Source organism: Pollicipes pollicipes, unplaced genomic scaffold (assembly GCF_011947565.3).
Source record: "Pollicipes pollicipes isolate AB1234 unplaced genomic scaffold, Ppol_2.1 Scaffold_4881;HRSCAF=5763_pilon_pilon_pilon, whole genome shotgun sequence".
NCBI classification, from domain to species: Eukaryota; Metazoa; Arthropoda; class Thecostraca; order Pollicipedomorpha; family Pollicipedidae; genus Pollicipes; species Pollicipes pollicipes.
The window spans coordinates 16,621,957-16,635,705 of NW_023596576.1; positions in this window are offsets into that span (position 1 = coordinate 16,621,957).

The following is a 13,749-nucleotide window of genomic DNA, read 5'->3' on the forward strand; positions in this document are numbered from 1 at the left end:
ATTCGAATCACAGCTGCCCATGTAAACAGGGTAATTCGAATCAGCGGAACGGCGGCGTGAGTTGTATACATGGGCCGGATAGTTCGGATCGAGGACGGGTCCCGGCTTAATTCGAATCACAGCTGCCCATGTAAACAGGGTAACAACAACAGACGCCCGGCGGTTCTGGATCTGCTGCGGCCCGCCCCGGGCGCGCCTAACGAAGAAGAGCCAGGACCGGCCCGGGCCGTCGTGCGAGCAAGATCTCAAATGCGTGGCCCGACTGTACACTTGCCGAACTTTACGGAGACTCACAGCTCGGCACGAAAATGGATTAGGGAAGTTTGCGGTCTTTACGGGTCTTCCAAACCCTAGGGCAAAGGAAACGTGGAAAACAGCGTAAAATTAACAAATCAGTGCTAAAGAAAGGGCAGAGGCTGTGCCGCACCAACTCATCTTCAAACACGCAGGAAGCACCAAGCCTTGCCAAGGGAATCCCCGATAAATGGACCTGCGGCGTGGCAGTTCGTTGGTGCGCGTATCAATGCAGGTGGGGGGTCTCTGGTTCAAGTCTGACTGCAGTGGGCTTTTCCTCGACCGGCTGCTACCCAGGAGGTAGCAGCAGCTGGGCAGTGATCGCCCTGCCGAGGAATTAAAGTAACGCGAGCCGGCACCCGCGAGGTTGGATTCACGGGCATGTCCGCCTTTTGATTTCCGTTCGCTCCGGTGACCTACCCCGAGGGCATGGCCCCGCTCTGCGTCACCGGAGCAGTTCTCTGACCTCCGGGCCCAAGAAAATGGGATAAGCCCCGCTGTATGCGTACGTGCTACGACGGACATCCTAACAGCAGGCGGATAGTCAAGCTGACCTGCAAGGGTGCCGAAAGTATGACCCCTCTGCGTTGTATGGCGTGCGTGCGTGCGTGCGTGCGTGCGTGATCCAATTAAAAGGCTGTGCGCTGCACCTTTTATCAGAAGCAATGTTGAAGCCTGACCGCACGTCACCTAAGGGCCAATCACCGGTGGTGTCCGCGACAGCAACGGTGACGTGACGCGTTAACTCTCCGCTACTATTTCAGCTGGCACAGGGTCTCCCTGCATCCTGGCTGTAGCCACACATCACGCGACTCGTTCCCCTTCCGCCCATGCTCCGCCGCCGGCGTCCACCCCCAAGTCACAAGCTCACCGCGCCGCCAACGCCGCACCGTTCTGTCGCGTCGCTTTTCGTGCGCACCATATTGCGCGGATTCATTCGTCAGAGGCAGCGGCGGCGGCGGCGGCGGCGGCGCAGCGTGCGCCACATTAACGACACGGCCGCGGCGGGCGGTCCGACCGGGCCGGCGGCCAATGCGTTGTCGGCAGCGTGACGGCGCTGACAGATCTGACATTTTGACGCTGACGCTGACGGATCTGACATTGTGACGTCAGGCTAGCGATTCTCGTGGCCAAGCTGGGCGTTTGATGTTTGCCGCAAGAGTGGCCCTCCCGGAAGCATCTGCTTATTTTGGACGTCCTGTGTCACCGGACGTCGATCGGGCGCCCGGTGGTACTTCTCTCGTACCCTTGACCTGCTGCGAACCCGCTCGACCCCGGCGAAGCCCTGCGCCCATTTCCGGGACGTCTGGTGGCAGACGGGGGTCGAGCGTTCGGCGAATAGTGGCGCGCTATTTATCGCCCGACTGGAGAGTGACGCCGCTAATGGTACTGGGAAACGTCCCATTTCAACGCGGCGGCGAGTTCGGAAAACTCCGACTCCGACAGCTGGCCCCGGCTCTGACTCAACTCTTGACTCTCGCTCGACCGGAGCTGAGTGACCGGAACTGACTCGGTCGAGGAGCCAGCTGCCAGGCCGCGCGCCTGGTGTGGGGCGCGCAGGACAAGGTTCATGACGGGGAATGCCGCGTTCGTTCTCAGCAGGGTTCCTGACAGAAATGCTCCGCATGGTGAGTGAACTTGAACGACGCGGAGAAACATAAATCGGCATCACAGATCTTCAACCAAATCAGCTCCAATTGTGAATCGGTTGTTGCTCCTGGTAAACGCGTTAGCTTTTGACACAGGGTCGCTTACCTTGCACTCTCTGTCCTAATTGATTAGAATATCACTCGGCAACGCGATTTGTGACATAATTCTATAAAGTGCCATCCATAAATTACGTTACACATGTGAGGCGAGATGGGATGGGAGAAGAGGAAATGGATGGAGCGTAACGGTAGCGTAACAATGGAGGGAGGCGAGGTTTTGGACAGCGTAACATTACGTCAAGGCGTGTGTGCAAATCATGCCAAATCCTCAGAAATGAGCTAGATGCCGTTCGCCTTCCATTGGTGATAGAAACATGCCCGTTATTTGGTTCACATCTCTGACTCAATCAAAAGCTACGTTAGTTTTTGCACAGATGCTACTGATTGCGACGCTATGGTTAACACAACGAACTATAGAAAGGGGATTTCACCCACGGTAACCAGTGCGTAACCAAGGCTTTGCAAAATTGGCAAAAATGCATTACGTAATTCATAGACGGCCCTCTAATCACAGAAGATGCTTGTGAATTCCTCGACCACATTTTATCAAACTCGAGGTGGAAATTTTGCCAGTTTGTCTATCTTTCTTTGGACCCTTTCATTTTCAAACATACGTTGAAGTGAAATGTCTCGATTAAAACCTTTCAATTTACTCTGAAAGAAAAGAACGCGGGCAGCCTTATAAAAAAACATCTTATTTCTAGTCAACCGCTTCCAGCGGAACACAGTGGCTTCAGCAGACTGGGGTTTTCAAAGTGAGCAAAGGGTAGCCCGTCAGGGGATGGGCAAGCGTCCACGCAGACCGCAGAAGACCGCAGGAATCGATGCCTGGGTATGGCCAGTTTGGCCTCAGCGGTACGTCGGGCGGCGCCGCGGCTGGCTGCCGCGGCGCCCCTGGCTGGCACGAGCGCGGCCGGCCCCGCCTCCGATCGGCGCCCCTGCACCATCGGCCGCCACGATGACAAATCACAGCCGCTATCAGGACGCAGGGCGGCCCGTTACCCGCTCAGGAATAAGTAAGACGGATGCGGCCGGCCTGCCTCCGCGCCCGGCCGCTAGATGACTCGCCGGTCGCCCCGCCGGCATCAGCTATTAATCAGTCGCAAGCAATCGGATTGGTCGCATCAGGCCGGATCAGTGGCGTCCGGACGGTCTCCGCCGGTCTGCGACATCATATATCTGTCCCGGTTCAAAGTTGCGACGGTGGCGGCGGCGGCGGCCGGGCGGGCACGCCGCTTGAAGTCGGCGCCCCCGGCCGCCACGCGGTCCGTTCTCTGACGCAATTTCGTACGGCCTCCGGCAGCGGTCTGATGCAGCTGGAATCCGGGCTCAGGAGGGGCGCACCAGCGACGGTGTGATGGTGCCGGTCGGCTCTGTCTGCACGCGGCGAGCGACGGAGATCCTATGGTGCTGAGCAACAGGAACAGGCGGCCGCGGCAGAGCCACCAGGATGTGTCTAAAGCGAGGATTGTATTGCCACCCATCAGCCTTGACAGTTTTCAAATGTAAAGAAATGTCGAATTTATTGATAGCAGGAGCCGCACAATACATCTTCCATGAGCTTCTTAGAGGTCATGATAGGTCACTGACGTAAAATGACCCGGGTCAACATTTTGTTTTAAGAAGCATGCTGCCTAGCGTAATCTTTATCGTTTAAACAAATGCAAAATCTAGAGCAGAGGTATGATTTTGGTCGCCATGACTTTATAAGGTCAAAAAGGTCACTGACCTGAAACAAGCACGCCACCTTTTGCTTACAAACAGTTACCTAGGTTCTGGGGGCTCTTTGGAGACCGATCTGGAATTTGACCTTGTTTGACCTCACTTGACCCAAAGATCATAACCTAGGAATCTCAAACCTTGACCTACGTGAGTTCACGCACAGATCAACACGCCCTGTAAATTCGGTGTCTCTAGCTTTCTTAGTTCCCGATATCTCAGGCGGTCAAATTGAACCCCCAAGCAAAGGGTATAGCCGGCCCCCCGGGCGCGTGTTACCACATGTTTTAACTCCATCTATCAAAAGACCGTTTTTCCTTTCGTGACTTCTGGTGAATTCACATTTGACGTAAGGTCAAAACCTTGGTGTGCATTCTTCATGGCTGGACGGTACTTTCACGACGGCAACTGCTTTCTCGCACGACGTCTTGAAGTTGGAGATCTTAGGGCTCAACTCCCCACCCCTAACCTCGGCCGGGCGCGGTTGTCTCAGATCCCCGGTCGGGCGCGGTTGTCTCAGATCCCCGGCCGGGCGCGGTTGTCTCAGATCCCCGGCCGGGCGCGGTTGTCTCAGATCTCCGGCCGGGCACGGTTGTCTCAGATACCCGGCCGGGCGCGGTTGTCTCAGATCCCCGGCCGAGCGCGGTTGTCTCAGATCCCCGGCCGGTCGCGGTTGTCTCAGATCCCCGACTGGGCACAGCTTAAGTGAGGATGTGTTCCAGGATGAAATTAAAATCAAAGGTTTGCTGAGGTCGAAAAGCTGAAAAGTACCAGAGAGCATCCAGGATTTCAGGGCGGTGATGTTAAGGAAGACAGACTGTGGGTTTCCAACGTGTAGGAAAGGACTTTGAACAGTGGATGGCCGTGACCCTGAAGTCATAAAAAACGTTCCACGATATAGTGAAACAGTTATGTATTGAAGAGCGTTTCTTCTAAATTGTAGACTTGTGTTATCTGGAGCAATCCTTTGCGTTGAAAAGCGTGCCAATTGTTGACAAAAATGGAATTGACAAAAAAGTGAGAACAATCAACAAACATGACGTCACTTTGAAGTCACCTCTGATATGTTACGGTATCATAATTGTTATTTTGGCACAATGCGTAGAACTCACCAATTGGCAACTACTCAACATTTCGCAGCGATATCTCGAGGCGTTTTGAATCATTGCGCATATTGAACAGGAAGGGGGGAGATTTGACCCCCTCCCCGGTCAATCCCGGGTTGAGAGGGTTTGACCATGGTCTCTCTATCGCCGCTGCTACGTCAATGGCCGAGACGGCTGCTTCGATGATTTATGGTAGCCAATTTATGTGTCAGCCATATGAATGTAGTATATGCGTACTTGGCCTTTTGCCAGCATTCTCTGTCAATAACAACAACGAATTTCTAGCATTAATCCACGTCTAAGTTCTTTTCTACGCCCTGCAATTCTGCCCCCTCATGGCCCACGCCTCTGCAGAAACGGAGCGAGATCGATCCTCATCATCCGCCTCTGTTAACGTAAGTGGATAGCCGATATGTGTCGCCGCTCACGCGTAGATTTTGATAAAGATTAAAGAATTCCGCAGCCCGGAACTAGACTTATTTAAGTGTTGCAGCATGCACCATAGCACCGCTGGCTCCCACGAGCCATCAGACCGCCAACGCGGGCCGTTTTTATGGCGTCAGTCCTCTCCAGTCCCCGTGCGTAGCAAACCATGTCGGTGACCTCCAGTGCGTCTGTGGATTATGTCATTCGTCGCCCTTCCGGGGGAGCTGGCATCAGGAGAGGTTGGTGAACCCTCAGAGAACAGGGTCACGGACCTTGTTGAAAGAGCTGCCATCCTTTGGGGCTGCACTAGAGTCTCGAGCCTGTGGACGCAGCGTCTGGCCGCCGTGATAACAAATGACTCGGTATGCGCCTAAGCTTTTGTTCAACTACATTTTATCACTCGTCGTCATGCCGAATCCTGCTTGTTCACGCATTTCCCCAAAACGCTACACAAACGATCAGATGAGTGCACACTCAGTCACTAGAGGCATAACATAGCACGACAAACGTCAACCATAGCCGGCCCGATCTACACTCATAACGGCGCCGGTGTGACACACCGGATGCTCAGCGTCACTTCCCGCCGATGACAATGCGCCCCCTGCGCCGCTGCCTCGGCCATAATAGTCACGCGTCGACCCTCTTCACCGTTCGCCACCGTTTCCGTCCCAGGCGCACGCTAACGATGAGCAGCAGCGGCCGCGCTGTGGCCGCGTCTTTGTATCGGCTCCCCGTGGCAGCGCGCGCCCGGGCAGCGCCAACCGCGGGCTGCGGCGCTGGTGGTCACCGCCGCGGCGCTGCTCACACGAGGCCGGGGCTAGGTCGCAGCCGACGCTGGTCACGACTCCGCGGCCGAGTTTACAGGGCTTCACGTGGCATGTGAACACTGGGCAGTGTCGCGTGCGATCGACAATGGCAAGACGATATGTTCGGGGGCGGGTACAACCCTAAAACCGATCGAACTGACCAGCCGGCAATGCTTCTGGCGCTCGTGGTATCGAAACGCTCTTGAAGCATGACAATTTCGCGCGGGGAAAGAACACACTTTTTCGGTCGTGCTCCACATTAGGTCACGCTCTGACCAATCACGTTCGCGTGCTCATCACCGGTGGAATATTTCATCCAATGACAGGGTGGCTATCCAGCGCATTCTTGCGTTCGTAGGAAGTACTACTGAATCCACCAAACCAACTGTATGTACTATTTGAACGCTACTGCCGTCGACAATAACCACTTCTCATAACTGTTCGGCTTCCTCTGGAACAGTGCAAAAAGATGACGCTCTATTTGCAGACTGAATTGTTTTGTGCTTTTGTGTTCTGTGCTTTGTGCTAAATGCGGCCGCAGAACGAGAGCGTATTCCGCACGATCGTGGCAGTGCTGCGCACACGTGGAGCAGGTCTCCCTAAAGGTGAATACTCAGCGATTACATTTATGCATTTGTTAGAAAGTATGTCGGTAGCTGATTCTCAACTTTCGCTTTCTTTTCACAGTTCTGTGGATGGAAGACTCTCTGAACTTCTGATTGCGTGCCTGTTTCTGACGCATTCCATCCGCCAATTTTGTTGCAGCTGAGCTCCACCTTGCATAGTATCCGTGCACATTTAGCAAAAGGGAATATGTCCTCCCGGACAGTTCAGTTCGCTGAAGCGCCTGCCCTCCGATTTCCCCGCGCGTGGCGGGATGGCTTGAGGCCCTCTGACGATCGCTATTTGTCCCGGAATGGGATGGCCCGCGGACGCCGGCACGGGCCGCGTCAAAAGGTCAGGGGACGGCTGAGGGCAGGAGGACCGTGCCGAACATTGTGGCACGATAACACGCGTCCGGGTGGCCGGTTGAATGTCCTTCCCTCGGATGGGGTGGGGCCAATTTGACCCCGCTGGAATCTCGGAAAGCAAGATAGCTAGAAGTCCTAAATTTTCAGGGTGGATTTTTCTGTTCTTGAACTCACGTATGTCGAAATTTAAGGTTCCTAGGTCATGACCTTAGGTCAACCAAGGTCAAACAAAGTCAAACTTTGGATTGGTGTTGAAAGTGTCCCCAGACCTTCCCACTCAACCGTCGTGAGTCTAGATACCTGTTCTAAGCGAAAGTTCAGTGGCGTACATGTCAGGTCAGTGAACTTGTTTGAACTTTAAAAGGTCACGGTGGCCGAAAAAAATTACTGTCATTTTTCCATTATGACAAGCGTCAGGAATTACGCTAGGCAGTATGTTCCTGAAAGCAATCCTGACCTCTAAGAAGTATGTGGAACATGTTTATTCCATTCCCTGTCGTTTATTAATCCGAAATGGACAACTAAAACGACGCCATAAAGCAGACCCTCGAGTAAGAAAGCAGGTTGGTTTTGACCTCTGTCTGACCTTCACACCTTACCCTATGTCAATGTAATTCGTTGCAATTCCAAATTCAGTCGGTGTATTGCCCTAAAAATATCTCAGAGATGTATGGCCTCCTCTAACACTCAGTTGTCTCACCAGGTTGGACGATTGCTTGGAAATGGCCTCTGCTGATAGCTAAGGCCAAACTTTGGCCTGCCATAGGTCAGAGATCTAACGAGGTACATCTATGATTAGTACCAAAAGATCCGATATTTAATTACGACAGCTATGTAGAGTTTAGCGCAGCTACGTCGTGTCATTCGAAAGTCATTCCGAAAAACCTTCGGGGAAGGGGGTCAAATTAACCGCTACCTGTGCGCGTGTTAAGCTCCCGCCGCAGAATTCTCCGTTGACCTGGGGTTGTGTGATCGGATGGTGGGGGCCAGGGCTCACACAACAAACACTGCTGTGCGTGGCACCTGATTTCAGAAATGTATCCAACCGGTGTGTTCGGACTGGCTCTTAGAACAAATACAATAGGTACCATTATCGATACACAAAATAACGCAAACTTTTGCTGCCCATTCACTTCAGTACAGTTTGTACTTAAATTTCTACCGTCGATTTAACTATTGGGGTGAATGCCATTTGGCAATAAAACTGGTGTTCTTTTCTCAGGCCCATGAGAGACTACTTTCTTGGATGATTTGTGAATAACCAAATAAGGATAAAAGGCTTGAGGCCGCTGAGGCCTATCATACACGCTAGCCTGTGAGATCACAGGGAGTTTGACACCGACTGTATGTAGAACCAAATATGTTGGTAGCTCCAGTTGAACTTGAATCTTAAGGAAGGTGATTAGTGACAAGAATGATTCAACTTAATGGCGCTTTTTGTAACAGGGTCACGCTGTTTTAAGCACAGCAGGTATTGCAAAAACGTAAGATGTTGAGCGATGTAGACCGTGTAAAATTAACAACGTAGAGAAAGGGAAGAACGTCAAAGGAAACTCTTTAAAAGCCGATCCAAAAATATAATCAAAGAAAAACTCTGGACACTACATAACATGACATGTATTAAAGGGACTGGATTTGTTTGGTTACCGTGTTTGCACCACTCCCAACGAACGGTGAGCACTGTGTAACACAAAGCGTTCCGAATCCAGTCGGAGCCTCGCCACGGGTATTGTCAGGAGCTTAAGTGTTTTAAGCCATGTCTGTCATAGGGATATTGTAGGGGATGGCAGCAGCTTTTCTCTGTGCACTACGACCTGGCTTTTTCAAGACGCGTTCAAAACATAATGTAAAGGTGACAAATTTTTCTTTTGATTCCAGGTACGGAAAGACTTCGTGCACAAGAGTAGTATGTGAGTAACATGCGGACAAGGACGCACGCTTTACCAATTTCGAGCCAAGAAATGAATATAAAAAGTGCCTGAGGCTGTACAGCAAGCCAAAGCTTAGCTTCGTTGGCATCAGAGGGCCGGTAAGGCTCACTGTTTCTTTTCAACACCAGCCTGTCCGTATGAAGGCTTCCCCCAACGCAGAGATAGCGGCCTGTATACGGGTCGCCAAGCGTACAGATACACTATATACATAAGCCTGAGGCCGAATATGCCGGAATACAATATGTCCGCGCTACGGAAGATAGTCTGCCTGGTGATCAATCCAGGGGTATCGGTCGCCCAAGTATTGCGCAACATGCGTGCGTCAATGATCGCACCCGCCTAGCCGGAGCTCTGGAATGCCAGCGCGTCTGTATCTGAGCGGCTTGTACCCGTAATTGACGTAATTGTCCTAAGACGCAGCATGAGGTCACTTATACCTAACCGTGATCATTTCCCATGCCACGCGGAAGTCCGCTTCTTAGGGGCCCCGGCCTGAACGTCCTCAGTGCACGGTCATTCGAGTCAACAGGGACAGTCTTCAGACGGGACCTGGTGATGGAGGATCCTACGGTACCTAGAGGATCCTGAGCTGGGCACCATCAGGAGTGCGGTAACCTCGGGTGGTCCATGAGCACGACCTCAGTATCACGCTGGGTGCGCTTCAGCGGGAGCGCTTGGAGCGGCACCTCTGCACGCTGCGCTCTCTTGGCAGAGCAGTCGAGCCGGAAATAAACAGTTAGAGATGGAGGCAAGACATTAAAGCTTTTGTTATCATAGTCTCCGGACACTCTGCGAGAATATGACGATTCCAGGGGTTTCCGGAGGCTTTAAGCGACGCTCTCTGCTATTAAACCCTATTCGCATCTATTCCATAGACAATAAATGTGTAACGCAAAAGCCCTTTTCACGATGGACTGATGCACTGAAATGTTACGAAGCTCTTTAAATGTTTCTACGAAGGTTTATTTCATACTAAATAATTTTACAAAGAAAAGACTGTTTTCACCCAGCTCCATCCACACGATTTATGTGAACACGTGTATCCACGAGGGCTGTGAATGCCTGCTCCTCCATTAGTGTTTACATCGGTGCTATGTGGATCAAGGAAAGCTTTTAGAATATTGCCATTCAAGGATCATTCACCTTAGATTATGTTAAGGTACGGAAGCCATGTAAGCTCTGTAAGTGCTGTGAGCAAGCTCTATAAGTACTGTAAGTAAGCTCAATAAGTGTTGTGCGCCTTTGAACAGGGACGCTACAAGGAAATAGGAGTGTGTTGTCGCCTCTGCGTCACAACTGCCACCAATTTTTGTTAAACAAGTTTTGAAACGTTTCGGTAGAAAGAGATCTGACATCAAACCTGTTCATAAGTGCATGACTTTGCTTGTGGCCAGCTAATCGCAATTTTATCAAATTAAGCGGCTTTACAAGCATGTTTTAAGTTTCTTTCAAGCATTTCTAACCATAAATCGCTGACATAAAGTGTATGGCCGGTACATGAACCCAGGAAGCTCTTTAAAAAAATTTGAATAGTTTTTACACTGTATCCTTCGTGAAAACGGCTCGCATAACCTTTATACAAACATTGTCCACATCTGCTGTTTCAGATACCAAAACAACATAATTTGGGTCGACCATCGATATGGCGGTTCATTAAGTGTCCCCATCCAACTAACCATAACATCAGTGTAAATGTCAACGTAACCTTGAAATAAATGTAACCATTAGTGCCATCTAAACACAACAACAACCATTACATTACATTACATAACAACCATCAACATAACCATTACAGCAATGTAACCATAACATCCATGTAACCAAAACATGAACGTGGCCATCAATGCAATCATAACAGTAATTTAACAACCAATGTGACAACCAATGCAACCATAAATGCAACCGCAACATCAATGCAGCCATCAATGTGACCATAACCAGCAATCAAGAGGTCCAAAATCCACGCTGAAACGGAGCAGGAAGCTGCGGTGAATTTTTCGCGCGGGAGTGAGCATGACATCAGATATAAGCAAGCCAATGATCCCGGCAGCTAAATCACCGGCCAGGATTAGACTGGTGTCGTACCGTCGCCGCCACCCAGCCAATTGGACGCTGTCACTCGGCGAAATGAGCTCGCGGCGAGCAGTTGGCTTTCATGGTGTTATCTGCAAAGTTTTCCCGGACTTCTGGAAACTTGTCGAACAGATTTCAGCGTATATGATAGCCTTAAATCTTGTTATTTATCATTGCATCCCAGGCGCACTCCTAACGGAACATAATTTGGGAATGCACTTTCCTGGTTGGGAACCAGATGCGGCAGTATATGTTGTTTATGGTTTGCCGCGGTGTAGGAAGGGTATGAGTTGCGATTACCAAACTATATGGGTCTTCTCAGTCATGCCCAACAAGAGCGCATGTGAAGTCGTTGTCCCGCTTACAAACAAACAGCAGTCAATTAGTAATGTCATGCCATCGGCACAGGATACAACTTCAGCTTTGCTCTGGCGTAACTGCTCGCGCTGTGATGGTGCAGCCTCGAGCAAATCATGTGTGGTTCAATCTTGAATCTTAGATCAAGGACGAAGTTTGCACTACAGAAGTCCTGGATGTTGCGAGTAAATGCAACGCTTCGCTGTTTTGGGTGAAAATGTCACAGCGCTGAGAATGAATGATGCGAGAAACTCACCAGTCGGATACAGTTTGAACCCGCATGGATATATTCTTCCACCAGTCCACCAGGACTTGCCCGCATAATCCGCAACCCCGCGATGCCATGCCAAACAGGGGGCTGCAGATTGCATGACCGCAAATTTCCACCGCGGACATCGTCACCAACGGACATGGTTCAAATGTCTGCAATAGATGGCGTTCCGTCCGACACCGGTCGGTGGTTTGCGGGTGGCGTAACGAACGAAACGCTGCCCTCGCCCGCAGGTCTTGCATCACACCATTCTGCGTCACACATGCCTGTCGCCTCTGAGTAATGGTCAGTCGGTGATGAATGCCACGTATGCGATATTGTACGCGGATCGCTTAATTTCGCGTTCGGCCGAGCGGGCGCTGTCGAGCGCACGAGGAGCTGTGCCTGAGCGATGACACTCGAATGAGCCCGGCCGCGCCCGTAATGAATTGTCGCGAGCCGGTTGGTCACGCCGCCCCCGCCTGCAGCGGCCGGCGACTCAATCTGGGCGCCAGCCACGCCTGCCTGTCGGCTTGTCAGAGAAATCATGCCCCGCGCCATCAGTTCGACGATGTCCGGACGGGTGACGGAGGGCGGGACGGAGCCGGCCGTCTCGTCGTACGCGGTCACCCGCCAAGCGGCGTCCGGGGAACCCACGTGTTCACCCGCCGAGCGGCGTCCGGGGGAACCCACGCGGTCACCCGCCGAGCGGCGTCCGGGAGAACCCACGCGGTCACCTACCGAGCGGCGTCCGGGGGAACCCACGCGTTCACCCGCCGAGTGGCGTCCGGGCGAACCCACGCGGTCACCCGCCGAGCGGTGCACAGACGACCCTGCGCGGTCCCCTACCGAGCGGTGCCCGAGCGACCCTGCGCGGTCACCCAGCGAGCGGCACCTGATCAGCCCGTGCGGTCACCCACCGAGCGGTGCCCGAACGACCCTGCGCGGTCGCCGCCCGGACCGATCGCGTGACATGGACTGGCCGCGACCAGAACCGACGAGCGATTTCTCAGCCGTGCGCACCGCATGCCGCACCGGCCGAATTGGTCCGGATTATAGACAGCTTTCCAATTCCTGGGTCGACCGGGAGAGCCGTGAATGTCGGCCCATTATGGCCGGCCGCCTGGTTAAACGGCATGATTTGCCAGCAGTTTTGGAAGTTAGGGGCGTAAGTGGCAGCTAACCAGGAGCAATGGGCTGCGATCGGAGAGCCGTGCGCCTCAGGGCGGGCAGCTGAGGCAACATACTGCTACCTGGCCGACAGATGAGGACCGGGCGGCCCGATGTTAAAGCCCAGCTATGCTTGAACGCCAGATAGAAGCTGCAAACGGATATAGAAATTGAAGAATTAAACCAGCATTCATATCATAAAATGGCTGTCGGAAAACATTTTTGGAGAATATCTAGATGAAACCGATCTCCATATCAGTGGGGCAAGACAGTTAATATCGTTGCCATCACGACAGAGACGTTTTGCCTGTACGAGAAGGCAACCAAAGGGCAATAAAACGGCAATCAACGTTTTGTTTGTCAACGTTGTCAAACAAACAACGTTGTCAAAACGTTTTGTGACGTCAGCGAGGTCATTTAAGGAAGTGCTCCACATATCTATGGGATTTTCAACTGAAATAGCCATCTTGAAGACCTTTTGGTGCCGTTCGCAGCCCTGTCGCCTCCTTAAGGCCTAAGCCCCTCTGGTTTCTGGGCCACAGGCCCGTGAAAATGGGGAGAGTATTTCGGGAACAGTATTTCAAGGTCAACTTGACATTGATGGTGTCATAATAACGCCATTCAAATCCTACCATTCCATAAGCATGAGGCGACCAAGGCCGAGAAAATATATTGGTCGGGTGGTTCATAACTGATATTCGTGAGCACGAATTCAAGATATAACATCCATGAGCTGGCTCCCAATCAGTGTTGCGTGAGGTGCGATGACGTCATCAGTCAGTGCCGTATTCAGGAGAATATTTACTAAACAGATAAATGGTGTTGTATAGAACAGTCTTTTCCACTTCAAAGTAAGCCAATAGTTATAAGCGAGCTTACGCCATCATATCTGATGCTTGATTAAGTACTTCAAATGTGTGAACATTCTCTTTATGAG